Genomic DNA, 14,157 nt, shown 5'->3' on the forward strand with positions numbered 1-14,157 from the left:
AGGGGTTTGGAGAATACCCAAAGGTAACTGGTCAGTACACACCACCCTTTCCATCCCTCCTTTCTCCTGCAGGGCTTTTGCACATCTCTTATTGTACCCTCCTGACCCCTGCAGCCGTGACTGTTGCTGCCAGTTTCTTCGGTGATTGGCGGTCTGTCACCGTCCCCGGTGGCGAGAAGCGAGAACAGACGAGACCCTCTCCTTTCTCCTGTGGCTCTTCTCACAGCCACCTTAGCTGCCTTCCCTGGCCGGCTGAAGCCTTCTCTCCTTTCACTCATACCCCCACCCCTCCGCAGCCCTCACATAACACTTCTGAGTCTTCAGACTCCCCAGGGACTTCTCATAGGGTTGTATTTTATTCATTTTTAGTCATTAGATCCTCAAATCCGAGTTCCCTCCAGCTTCTATAGTTTCTCTAGGGTTGATTTTTGGGAAGCAGCCAATGGCCAGTGTAGTTTGTCATTTTGACAGGATTAGAGAATGGTTTCTAGAATGAACAGGTGTACCATAAAAAGGAGAGAATTAGAGACAGCAGATGTATGAGTTTTAAGGACAGAAAGGCTACAAGTGCACACCAAGAGATGCTTTTTTCTGTGTTTAATTTTTAAAATTTATCTATCTATGTGTAACTATGTAAATGTATTTATGTATGTTTGCATATATATGTGACTTTAAAAGTGAAATAATGCTGTCAGGCTTATAATGAAAACAGCAGTCTTCACCCCTTCCTGCTCCAAACTTCTGCTCCCTCAAGGCAACATATTTCGATATTAAAAAAAAACTGTTTATTCTGGTGTTTACTTCCACATTCTAAGTAACATGCTTATATTACTGTTTCTTGATTTTTAAATGTTAGCTATTATCTTTGGTTTCCTAATGTATAAGATGGGAACTTGTACCCGATGTATTTTCCCTTCCAATGAGTTCTCTTCCCCTTCTTACTCCAACTCCTAATATAATTACATCACTGCTTTCATTTAATATTGAGTGTTTACACTATCATGCCCACATAAACACTATTTACAGTTAAGACCTGCAGCATCCTAAGATTATATTTCCTTCCTTAAATAACTTTTTATTTTCTTAGGGTTAATACTTGTCTCTCCCCATTCCCACCACCATAGTTCAGTGCTCTCTATAAACTGTCCTAATTCTCTGATGGAGTTGTTGGATAGTTTCAGATGAAAACATCAGGTGATCTACCTGATTCTTCCCCTCCCCATTCCCATCCCTTTTGTACAAGCGCCATCTTCCTGCTCACACTAGAGTGCTAGTTAAACCTTCCCTTTACCATCATCTTGAAACTTCCTTTGCCCGCCTCCCTGTATGAGATCTCCTATTTCCTAATTTTGTATCTCCTTATTTCTTGATTCATTCCCTTGTTTGGTGATGAAACTAATATTTTCTGGTCGCTTCCTAAAAAAGAGTCCATAAGAGGTAAAAGTTCAAGTCTGCGTGCAGTGGTCATTTATTATTCAGGCTGCCCCATATTTTTGAACACCCCTTTCCCATTGTTTTAATAGTTTCCCACATTATAAATTCTGCATTCTTTTTTTTTTTTTTTTTTTTTTTTTGCATTACGTGGGCCTCTCACTGTTGTGGCCTCTCCCATTGCAGAGCACAGGCTCCGGACGCGCAGGCTCAGCGGCCATGGCTCACGGGCCCAGCCGCTCCACGGCATGTGGGATCCTCCCTGACCGGGGCACGAACCCGCGTCCCCTGCATTGGCAGGCGGACTCTCAACCACTGTGCCACCAGGGAAGCCCCTGCATTCTTAAAGAAAGACATTTTTCAGGTCATTTTCTAGTTGTTGGATTGCAGACATGTGGCTTTGATTATACTTGTCAGCTGCATCTTTGCCAGAGTCAGAATCTGGATCCAGAACTGGATTACTTGGGAAAGAGGTAGGGCCTAAGGCTTCCACTTGGCAGGTGCAGCAGCACAGCAGGGCTCTGAAGTGATGGCAGAGACAGAGGTAGGACCTGGAACCAGTGCCAGCAGCCTCCTGGCTTGGTGGTTTCTGTGAGAGGCAGTGACTCCCTCACTGGGCAGCTCTGTGCCATGGTACTCGGGTGTCACTCGTGGAAACACAGTCCATTTCCTCCACCTCAGTCTGTGAATTCTGTCTCATAGCTAGTCCTTTTGGCTTAAACTGATATCTCAGTCTGTTAGGACTGCTATAACAGAATACCACAGACTGGGTGGCTTAAAATCAACAGAAATTTATTTCTCACAGTTCTGGAGGCAGCATGCTTGGGTTCTGGTGAGGACCCCCTTCCAGGTTGCAGACTGCCAACTTCTTGCTGTGTCCTCACATAGCAGAAGGGGCAAGGGAGCTTTCTTGGGTCTCTTTTATAAAAGGTATTAATCTCATTCATGAGGGCCATTCACCACCCTCCTGATACCATCACACTGGGCATTAGGATTTCAACATACAAATTTGGGGGAGACACTAATATTCAGACCATAGCAACTGGCTAGAATAACTTCTGCTATATTAAACTAGCCTGGCTAATATGCCTTGCATGCCTAAAGGTATCTTTATTCTACTGTAAGATATAAGCGTTTGATTGAGACTAGAATTCTAATTTGGAAATAATTTCCCTCAAAAGCTAGAAAGCATTTCTCCATTACCTCTGGCTTCTATTGTTATTGCTTAGAAGTCTGAAGTTGCTCTTTTTCCTGAATCTACATGTGATTCACTTCTCTCCAAAGCTTTTTTGTTTATCTTAAAGTAGTATTTAATTTAAAGCTTTTCTTTTTCTTTTTATTATTATTTTTTTTGCTGTACGCGGGCCTCTCACTGTTGTGGCCTCTCCTGTTGCAGAGCACAGGCTCCAGACGCGCAGGCTCAGCGGCCATGGCTCACGGGCCCAGCCGCTCCGTGGCATGTGGGATCTTCCCGGACCGGGGCACGAACCCGTGTCCCCTGCATCGGCAGACGGACTCTCAACCACTGCGCCACCAGGGAAGCCCTAAAATTATTCTTTTTTGTTATCAAATCTACAAATGGTCATATTTTAAAGTCAAATAGTTCTAGATGTTGTTTTATGAAAAACAACTATTTTCTGACTTGGTGCCCCCATTTCCTTATGATAGGAAGCAGCCACTTTTACTAGTAGTATATATGAATATATAGTTAAATGCATTTTTAGCCCATGTGAAATGGATCCCAGGAAGTTTTTCAAAATTCTCACATTTGACTGTTATTCACTTTTTCAAGAAAACATTACAGATAAAAGAAGATGACTTGCCTTGTATATAAACAGACTTTAGGATATAGATGTTAGAGATCACATAATAACAATTGTTGGTGAGATTTTCCTGTCTTTTTACTCATTTGGTGGTAGAATCTGAATCTGGGCTGGGGCCTGAAATAGAATGAGCTTCTATTTCTAGGGGTTGGCTCCATGAATGAGAGGTCTTTGAGGTTCCTGAAATCAGCATCCAGGATGCGACTCCTGACCTTGGAAAAGGTGGGGTAGTGAAATCTTAAGAGCTGCACTTGAAAGCCCAGGAAGGTTGTTGTGGAGCTTCTTGGCCGAGCCTAGCACTGTGGGATTGGGCTCCCCCTCCAGGGAACCTAGAAGAACCACTAGAGGCTGGGCAGGCGGTGTACTGCAGAGGCCAGCCTCAGCTGATCACCTTCTATTCTATTTAAGCACCTTCAGAAACAGCAGCATCGGGCAGAGGAAGCCACTCCAGGCTGTCCAGGCTTCAGCTGCAACTTCATCTGCCTTCCCTGTGCCTGCTCACTCCAAGCCAACCAGCTTTGGTAGCAGTGGTGAAATTCTCCAGCCATAATGGAGTGCGTTTGGCTCCAAAGTAGCGAAGTAGTAGGATAGAAACAAACAGGATTCCCTCCTTAGACTTTTTAGCATCTTGGAATCCTGGAATTTCTACATGTATGGAAGGGATGAGGGGATCCAAGAGATAAACTAATTTCCTGCTAATATGGACATTGGGGGCTCCAGTGCATCATCAGGGACCCTCCTGAGGCAAGATTGGCTGTTATTCAACAAAAAACCTGTGAAGTAATATGTACTGGTTACACAAATTATATTTTACCGACACTATCTTTCGGTTTCTCTTGACACTAACAACTCTGGTTACCTGCTGTATGGACTGAATATTTGTGTCTCCCCCCACCCCCCAAATTCATATGTTAAAATCCTAATCCCAATGTGATGGTATTAGGAGGTGGGCTTTGGGGAGGTGATTAGGTCATGAAGGTGGAGCCCTCATGAATGGGATTAGCAACCTTATAAAAGAGGCCCCAGAGAGCTCTTGTCCCTTCCTCCATGTGAGGACATGATGCAAAGACTACTGTCTATGAACCAGGAAAGCAGGTTCTCGCCAGATGCCAAATCTGTAGGCACCTTGATCTTGGACTTCCCAGGTTCCAGAAATGTGAGAAATAAATATTTCTTGTGTGAGCCACCCAGTTCATGGTATTTTTGTTATAGCAAAACAAGACCCCTGTGATTTAATTTTTTTTTTTTAGTTTTTAGTGGTTGAAGATGAGAGGTTGGGGAGCACAAAGTGGGAAGGACTAGACCTGCCTTTATTTTTCTTTGTCCAGAGTTCCATCCCAAGTTGCCCCTGTTGAACCAAGAGAGTTTCCACACCTCACAAAGCTAAATTTGAATCCACTTTGCATATTTCTTCTATGCAGAATAGGACGTTTTATCAAAGATAGGGAAGAAAAGTTTAACAGCTTTAAAGGTGGACATAAGGAGCTCTGACCTTAGTTTCCCTGAACAATAGCCCAAAACAAAAATACTAAAAAAAAAAAAAAATCCCCAAGCCATAAAACAAAACACCCAGAACAAACAGAAGCACTTGGTGAATCGTTAGATTCCTGTACCAGGGTGAATAATACAGTTTCCACAAACAATGATGAGCCTGATCAGAAACTCAGAGCAGCGTTGGCCGCGGAAGATTTTCTGAAAATGAAAAGAGGCAAATAGCCCAAACCAGGCCACACATCTGTGACCCTTGCTAAATGGCTTGTTTGCTCCATCACAGCTGTTTTCAAGGTCCTGGAAGTCAGTTCCTTTGCTTAATCCAAGGTGAATTGGACCCACAGAGTCTTTCAGTCACACACAGTCCTGCCATAGTCATATTTGCACAGACGTTGTGTCAGCTGTCCTGATTCCTTGGATGATGTGAGGCTGTAGCTATGACTGTGAATAATGAAAGACACATTCTTCCTTTGTAGTTAGAGAGAAAGGGCACCAAAGAACAGATCCATATATTACATGGAAGGTGTAGGTTGGAAATGAACAAATGGATTCCAATAAGATAAGGGAGATTACTTAAATTTGATAGCAAGTGGTTATAGCTTGAAGATATTCGAATATGAGAGGTTCTAGTCAAGCATTTTTTACTAGAAAAAGCAAATCTCTAAAGTAAGCAAAAGTAATCAGAATGTATCAGCTCAAGAGAGAACAAGATATGGCACTTGGAAAGAAAAGGTAATAATGGCAATAATAATGTTCAGCTTCTGTTATTTTTTGAGGCTGGTTCAATAAAATGTAACGTAACATTAGCAGTTTCTTGGAAAAAAACCAGTCAACTGTTCTTCTCTTTTATCTATGGCTCCATATTCCACATAAATTATTCACTGCTGTCGTTAGTTCCTCATAGTTGGTGCATCCCCAAAGAATTCTGTGATGTTAAGTAACAATGAAAGTAAAATTTGTTATATGTTATTTGTTAACTAAAGCTTTATTTATAAATGATCATCCATTTGTTTTTAACCTAAATACTTCCTCAATTTCAACTATTGGTTTCACTCCATTCAAATCTAGGATTCTTACTATGTATGCTGTAGTCTGGTATATTATGCCATCTTTTTCAATTCAAAATATCCTAGTCACGGAAACAGTGATTTTTCCACATTGCTTGCTAACCTGTTACCTTTCCACAGCCTTGGAGGGATGGCTGTATAATGTGTTACGCTGAGAACAAAATCAAGTTGAGGCAGTGTCTTCTAGGTGTTTCTGTTTAATCAAGCTGGGTATCAGAACCCTAACATCAGCTTGGGTTTATCTGGTCCAGTTGTCTGTATGATAATTCTGAGGATCTTTTTAACTGAGGACTTTATAAAGATAATAAAATGATTTTTTGAGAATAATTGAAACCAAAGCCCTGGAATTAAAACTAACTAATTAAAACTAATAATTAGTTTTAATTTATATTTGGCATTAATATAAACAACAAACTGTAAACTATCACAAGTGGAATTTGATCTCATTTTCCAGTCCTCCCTCCTCTGTATGAATGGCTCAGGGAGTTTTTTCTGTTAACATATCTCTTCTGCTGAGCTCCCCTCTTCCTCGTCAACAGTCCATGCTTTTCAATGTCCCTGGCCCCCTGTGCTGGGATGGGCCCATATTGCAGTTTCTCTGGCTCTATGTATGTCAAGTCTAAAGTTTGCTTCAAGTCTAGGCTGTATCCATTGTTATGGTAGACCTGCTTGAGTGTGGGATGCTCTAGAAAATACTGATGTCCTACTGTACTTGAGTATCTGGGAGCACCTATGGATTCTGTGCCAGTCCCTCCATTCTTTCCTTCTCAGCAAGCACTGTCCTGCTTCCACCCTCCCTTCTCCAGCTGTGGTGTAGTCCTCTCGCTGTTGTCTTGGATGATGTGCAGGATTCTAGTCACCTTCTTTTGGCTGAAAGAGTGTGTCCCTCATGGAGATAAGGTGAAATAAATTCCTCCACTCAGTGGTACCAAGATATTTCCTGCTCAGTGCCGTTAAACATCCCCCAAACTACAGCGGTTCAGGAGATGTACGATTATTGTCTACAGAACTTGCAAGGAAACCACTTAGACATGAGGGTGTGTGTTGTGGAATTAGGGAGAATGGCTCACACCTCCATCACCAACAAAACTCTCTCCCTCCCTCCCTCTTTCCCTTCCTTCCTTTCTTCCCTTCTTATTCCTTTCAATTGCTTTGGAAAGAAGTTTGACTTATCATATACTGGACATGGAGGTGGTGGCTTATTAACCCATATTCCCACACATTTTCAGTCTTGACTCTGCATCAGAATAATATCTAACGGCTTAAAAAAAAAAGAAAAAGATTAGAAGTTTCAGCCCTACTTTTAAACTACTGAAACAGAATCTCTGGGGATGAGACTCAGAAGTCTGTATTTTGAAAAATCTCCAGTCTTTAAAATATATGCAGCCAGATTTGAGAATCCACAGCCTGAATGTTGCCTGCTATAACAATGATGTATCAAGTACTACAGCGGATTGCACTGGTTGTGTTAGAGTTAGTTTAGTTTACCTCTCTCTTTGATGGCCTGGCTTGAGGGACAGGATAGCGACAAGGTTAAGAGTATAAATGGTTACATAAGACTGCCAAAGTTCAAATTCTTATTCTACCCCTGGGTGTTTTATTGAGCAAATTATTTAATCTCTTCATGTCTCAGTTTATTCATCTGTAAAGTGGCATTAAAAATAGTACTTTTCTCATAGCACTGTTGGATGATTAAATAAGATGAGAAAAGTAAAGCGCTAAGAACAGCACCTGACACACAGTAAAGGCTGTCAAAATATCAGCCATTGCCATTATATGGTCATGCTTGAATCATAAGGGTCTCCTGGAGTTTGAAAAGACTTTAAAAGATGATCTAATCCTCAGGCAGTTGGATATTATTATGATTCCCATTTTACAGATTAGAAAGCTCAGGTTCTTTTTTTTTAAAACGTCTTTATTGGAGTATAATTGCTTTACAATGGTGTGTTAGTTTCTGCTTTATAACAAAGTGAATCAGCTATACATATACATATATCCCCATATCTCTTCCCTCTTGCATCTCCCTCCCTCCCACCCTCCCTATCCCACCCCTCTAGGTGGTCACAAAGCACTGAGCTGATTTCCCTGTGTTATGTGACTGGAAAGCTCAGGTTCTTAAGTGATGTGCTTGCCCAAGATGATTCAGGATGAAAATAACAATTATAATAACAAAAACAATAACAAGTAGTATCTATTGTGTTTACAACATGCCAAACACTGTATTAAGTGTTTGATGTACTTAACCCAGTACATTAACCCAGTACATTAACCCAGTGCTTTTCAACCTTTAACATGCACACACAGTCACCTGGGGATCTTGTTAAAATGTAGATTCTGATTCCGTAGGTCCAGGATGGGCCACAAGATTTCTTCATTTCTAACAACTGATGGTGGCTCTGCTGGTCCAAGACTCACCCTTTGAATAACATGGGTTTAACCTGCACAACAGCCCTGTCTGATGGGTTCTAGTTTTTGTCCTTATTTTATGTACAATAAACTTAGGTTGTGAGGATAAATAACTTCCTCGAGGTCGCAGGGCTTGGAGCTGTAGTAATGGGGCTTGGACTGATTGTCCCGTTGCAGAGCCTGCCTCCTTCCCCATCCCGCCTGACTTCATTCATGCATATGTGACAGGGGATCTATGCCACTTGGCAGATGTAGAGCAAATGCCATATGTTTCCCAAAGTTTTAAATTCATGTGTCTACTTAAAGCAGAGACACTGATGGTGTGTTTTATATATTTTTAATTGTTCATTACACCCCTGGCCCTTTCAGCTAGAGTGACCCATTTATGTCTGTGGCTTCTCTTGAACAAAAAAGAAAGTCCTAAATTCCAGCTGATGGTAAACCTCATGCTCAGGTCCCTCCTGAGCTATAACACTCACTTCCACCCTTTTAAATCCTGACGTTATTTGATCTGAACCCTTTTCACCGAGGTTAGAATTCTTGGCTCTATATACTTAGATTGGATCCTTCACCCTCCTGTACTGTTTTGGACTTAGCCTGTGCAGCAGACTCAGAGATGCACTGCTTAGGCCCCCTTTGAAGAAAGAGCTTGTTGCCTAGCATCAGGAGTGCTTCCAGCTGTTGACCTCTTCAAGTCTGCTTCAGCTCAGAAGCCCAGGCCAGCTCTTCTCCCAGGCCTGGCCATTTCTACTAATGATGACCCCTTTATGGGCACCCTTTGCTCAGAGCTCCTCTCCAGGCTGGCAGTGACTTTGTGAGGTTGGCATCATCATCTGACAGCTCCCACACCCAATCCTACTTTCTTTATTTCTTTTCACAAATACCACTCCCCAGCATAGTAAACCTTTTGCACTTCTAACTCCATCTCAGTGTCTGTTCTCCAGAGGTTCCAACCAACACCTCCCACCACTCAGCTAAGTGAGAGCTCTTGCTCAGCCTAACCCAAGTTATCAACCCCAGCTGCTGCCTGGGTAGACCTGGCCTGGTACGTGGTAGACATCTATGCCCAGGCAGGTGCTTGATTATATATAATCACTCAATAGACAGGTGCATATTGAGTAACCATTGGGTACTCATACCTTCATAAGCATAATCACCTCTTCTAAATGTCTCAGATAAAGGAGAAATGTGGCAAATTTAGATACCATGCCTCTATTTAGCCTTTGGTTCCTATGGTAATTGTTTGCTAGAGGTTAAAATTTAGCGATTATATACTACGTCTTAGGATCATTGGGTGCTGCCTACGTAATTATAGGGTTGTGATATAGTGAGGAAAAACAGATGTCACCAAAATAAGATAAGAAGTGACTAGCTATGTCTATGGTGGAAAAAATACAGGGACCATGAGTCAGCAACGTTGAACTGCAGTTCAAAAAGTAAATCACATATTGGGTACAGAAAAATAAACAGAGAAAAAGATTGAGGGGCTTTTTAGTTTGGTTTTTGTTTGTTTTTTGGGTTTGGGTGGGTTTTTGTTGTTTTGTTTTTTGGCTATTTATTAATACTACACAGAATCCTGGGTCTTGGTTCTAATTTCAGATGGGGAGTTGTCAACATGAATTAATTGGTTGGGCTCTCAGAGCCCCCTCCCTAATCCCCCCCATATCCATGTATTCCTATATCGAAGAGTTTGGAGTTTTGAATAAAGGGGCAGGTAGAGGAGTGAATGGTAATTTTTGAGTATGAGCTGTTCCCCGGAAGTGCAGGCCTATGTCGCTACTGTTTAGATGTGTTTGGCTGTCAGTGGAGAGGTGATGAAAAGAAGTTCTGGATGTCCAGAGGACGGAATGAGGTCTTTCCATCTCTGGAGAAGGAGAAATGACTGCGAGATGGAAACCATGTTGGAAACGAAGTAAAAGACAAGTCCAATTTTGATTAAAGCAGATTTTGGCTACCATAGCTTAAGAGAGTCTTAGGAAACCTGTAGACTAGAAGCAAATCATAAAATAGAAAGAAATCATAAAGCAGAGAGCTGGGCAATAATATATGTGGGCTGGACAGAAAGGTTTGAAAAATGCATTGTTAGGTCGAAGAAGGGAAGTGAACTACCAAAGAAATTATGAGGTATTCTCTAGAAAATGGGCTTTTCTTGGTACAGAAAGGGTCATAGGTTACATCTAAAGCTGAATTTCTTGTCAACAAAGACTGACATTATAAATTAACCTGGGAGGTTGTGAAATTCACATCCATTGAAGATAGCTCCAATATGGCCCTGCATGAAGTTGAGAAAACAAGAAATAACCAATTTTAAAGTCTGTTTGTCCCCCACAATTCCCTGATTTATGGAAAAAGTGAACATTTTTACCTTTTTTACTTTACCTACAGTCTGATATGCATGCAGCAAAGGTTTGAGTGTATAGTTTTCTGAATAACTAGCCTAGAAACCCACCAGAGCACACACAGTGAGGTGACTCTGTCACCCATGGAGCAGATAAAATGACATCAATAAATCATAAAATATGCCCAAGAGGGCATTATAAATCATTTAGAGTTGCTATTAATATTTTAGACATGTTCATTTTTAGCAGTGTGTTAAAGTTTAGTGTTTGCATTCCATTTTAATTCAGCACTTGATAATTGAAATATGATGCTGTTAAAAGTGATTAAAAAATTTTTATTTTTGCTAATCACTTAAAGATTAAACAGAATAAGGGAACCGATTGTTAGCTTCATTCTCTCTAAAAGTCCCTTCTGGCACTTTGGGCGCTGGTCCCCAAACCCAAAAGAATATTCTTTGGCAGTACTCACCCAAGAAAAATGGTGGTTTTCAACACATTGGTCAGTAGAGCTTTTTCACTTTCTTTCTGTGACATGCAGGCTGTTCCACTCTTGACTTCCTTGGTGGCTTTGTGCTTTCTCTAGTTGGTCAGGGCATCCTACCTATGCCACTGTGGGTATCCACTTCTTTCATATTATTAAAAGCATCCCAAGTTATTAATAAAAACCACTCTCTACTGAGAATCTATTTTGTGCCCAGCAGTGTGCTAAGTATTTTTTATTTATAAAATATCATAGGTCTTCATAAAAACTCTATGAGGAGAATACTATTACTCTTACTGCTTATAAGGCAACTTAGGTTGAGAAGATTAAGAAATTAGGCAAAGATCTCAGAACTGGTCAGTGGAAGCTATCTTTATTCTAAAGCCTATGGGTGTTTCCAAGTCAGAACTTGATCCCCTTAGAGACTTGCCTGCTAATACTTATGGCTTCAATGTGTGGATCTCTGTTAAGAGATGCTAATATGTTTGTAATAACTCATACTTCATGAATTATGACTTACTAGCCACCTCTTTCTAGAATACTCATTTTCTTTTAAACACAAAGAGGCAGTTCAGGTAGCTGCCTTCAGGGGATCAGTGGTGTCTTGGAATAGGGCTGCATGGGCGGACTGGCTCCACTTTTCCCAGAGCTGGTAAGGGGAAGAGATGTATATCTGCTAGGACTCTTGATTTTTAAGTGACACAAACGTGACTTGAGCTAGACAAAGAAGAAGGTGCTTCCTGGCTTACTGGATTGTATACCTGTAAGGTGTAAGGGTATCTCTGTCTTCAGGTGTGGCTGATTCAGGTGTTAAATAGCTTCATCAGGACATTGTGCCGCTCCATCTCTTAGTTCTGCTTCCTTTGTGTTGGTACCATTCTGGGCAGCCTTTCTCATCACAGTGATTCCCACAAGCTTTCAGCTTAGAGCCTCTTGGTTTATCAACTTCAGAAAAATCCTAGAATTTAGTCTGTGTGACTGATTTAAGTCATGTGTCTGTCTCTAAACCAACCACTGTGGTCAGGGAGGCGGAATACACTGTTTGTCTAACCCCCAGTCACATGTCCATACTTGGATTAGGGGATGGGATGAGGTCAGTCTCATCTGAATCACATGCGAGTAGGAGGGGTGTGCCTCATCAAAGGGTAATGGAGGTTTACTATCATAAGCAGTGGGAGGAATGGATTCTGAGCAAGGAAAAACTAGAAATGGACATTTAAAATTGCTATTTAAATTGAGTGGGTTTGAAGATGAAATGAGAAAATATAAAAGCATTTGATAAACTAAAAAGCACTGTTCTATTTTTTTAAAAAATTTCTCCTTTTATTAATTGATGTACTGCTTCACTCAGAGCTGAGAAATGAAAGGCTTTAAAACCTTGTACTTTGATTTGATTAGTAGAGCATTCAGTAGAAACCAATGCAAATAAAACCAGCATAACCTTACTAGGGAAGCACAGCTGTGGAATATTCTTTTTTTTTTAAATTAATTAATTTATGGCCGCGTTGGGTCTTCGTTGCTGCGCATGGGCTTTCTCTAGTTGCGGCGAGCAGGGGCTACTCTTCGCTGGGTCCACGGGCTTCTCATTGTGGTGGCTTCTCTTGTTGCAGAGCACCGGCTCTAGGAGGGTGGGCTCTAGAGCTTAGGCTCAGTAGTTGTGGAGCTGGGCTTAGCTGCTCCGCGGCATGTGGGATCTTCCAGGACCAGGGATCGAACCCGTATCCCCTGCAATGGCAGGCGGATTCTTACCCACTGCGCCACCAGGGAAGTCCCTGGAATATTCTTTTCTTTTCTTTTTTCTGTTGATTTTATGGAGGAGAGAATCATGGAGGGGGTCCTGAGAGGGAAGAGGGGCTGGATAGCCTTGCATGTCAAGAAAGGTCTGTGGTCAAAATAATAAATAAATAAATGTGCTTTTCCCTCTTAAAAGTTACACTTTATTTTAAAAAGTAAATATTGATTTTCTTGATACAAATAAAGTTTATATGCAATTTACTGTAGGTGTAATGTAGTCTAAGTTCATCACATAAGCATCAACTTTAAATGATTATTACTTAATCTAATTCTATTTTTTCCCCTTTTGTTTCTCGGGGAGAAGTTCTTTTTTTCTATCAATATATTTCTGTTGTTCAAAAAGCTGTGTAGCCACTTCCATGGCTTAGGAAATTTCTGCTCAGATGTCAAAGCCCAGGCAAATTCTCTCCAGTTTTATTACCTTCCTGGAACTCCTCAGGAAGAAGGCAGGGTGTGCCCATGTACCCTAAGCATTCCCAGGGCCTTTTCTGCTCACTCTACCTGCCCTGAATCTCATTTGGCTCTGAGGAAAAAAAAAAAAAAAAAAAAATTCCCTTAGGCCACATGGTTCAGCTATCAGGAAAGTATCTGTATAATGTATCCTTCTCCCTTTTAAATCCCACTTATTCATTCTCCTTTGCATTAAATGCTCATCTCCACTGAGAGTGTGCTTTAATTAAACCTAGAAACACTTAGAAATGGAGAAACCTGATTCCCAAAAAGATGCATATAGAAAAGTGCGTGAATATATACATATAGTTATCTCTTATGGATATTTTGTTATAGAAATGCACGTTCATAAAAATGTTTAAAAAAGGAGTAAAAAAAAGATTAAAAAAATCTCCCATCTTACACCACTCACTCAGATATTTGCACTATGATAATTGTGGAAACTATGCTTTCATTTTGGGGGGGTGGGGAGGAAGGAGGGCCTGGTATTTGCATATTTTCTCATATATAAAAATGAGATGATGTTACAACACTCATTTATAATCCTTTTTTCATATAACAGTATCTGACTAATATTCTTTTCTACAACAATCTATTTCTTAAAGGGGTTATGTGTTATTTTTTTCCTAAACATCTACTTTAAGATATTCTTGAACAGAGTAGCAATTGCTAAATACAAATGTATAGCGATTTTTCTCTTTGCATTAATATATTGCTGCCCCTGCCAAGAGAGATGTATTTTAATATTGCTTTTCTGTAGACAATGTCTTAGTGCAAGGAAATAAATCTAACAGTTTGTCCCATGGGGGGTGTTTTAAAACAGAGTTCACTCATTATTTTTCATCATGACACATGGTCTGTCCATCCATTTGCCC

General features: G+C 40.8%; 1 protein-coding gene across 1 annotated transcript in view; it reads left to right on the plus strand.

Moving 5' to 3' along the window:
* Positions 1–14,157, plus strand: part of MEGF10 (multiple EGF like domains 10) — a 368,384-nt gene that overhangs the window by 111,038 nt on the left and 243,189 nt on the right. The gene's annotated exons all lie outside the window — the stretch shown is intronic.

The sequence above is a fragment of the Pseudorca crassidens genome, chromosome 3, assembly GCF_039906515.1.
Source record: "Pseudorca crassidens isolate mPseCra1 chromosome 3, mPseCra1.hap1, whole genome shotgun sequence".
Classification (NCBI taxonomy): Eukaryota; Metazoa; Chordata; class Mammalia; order Artiodactyla; family Delphinidae; genus Pseudorca; species Pseudorca crassidens.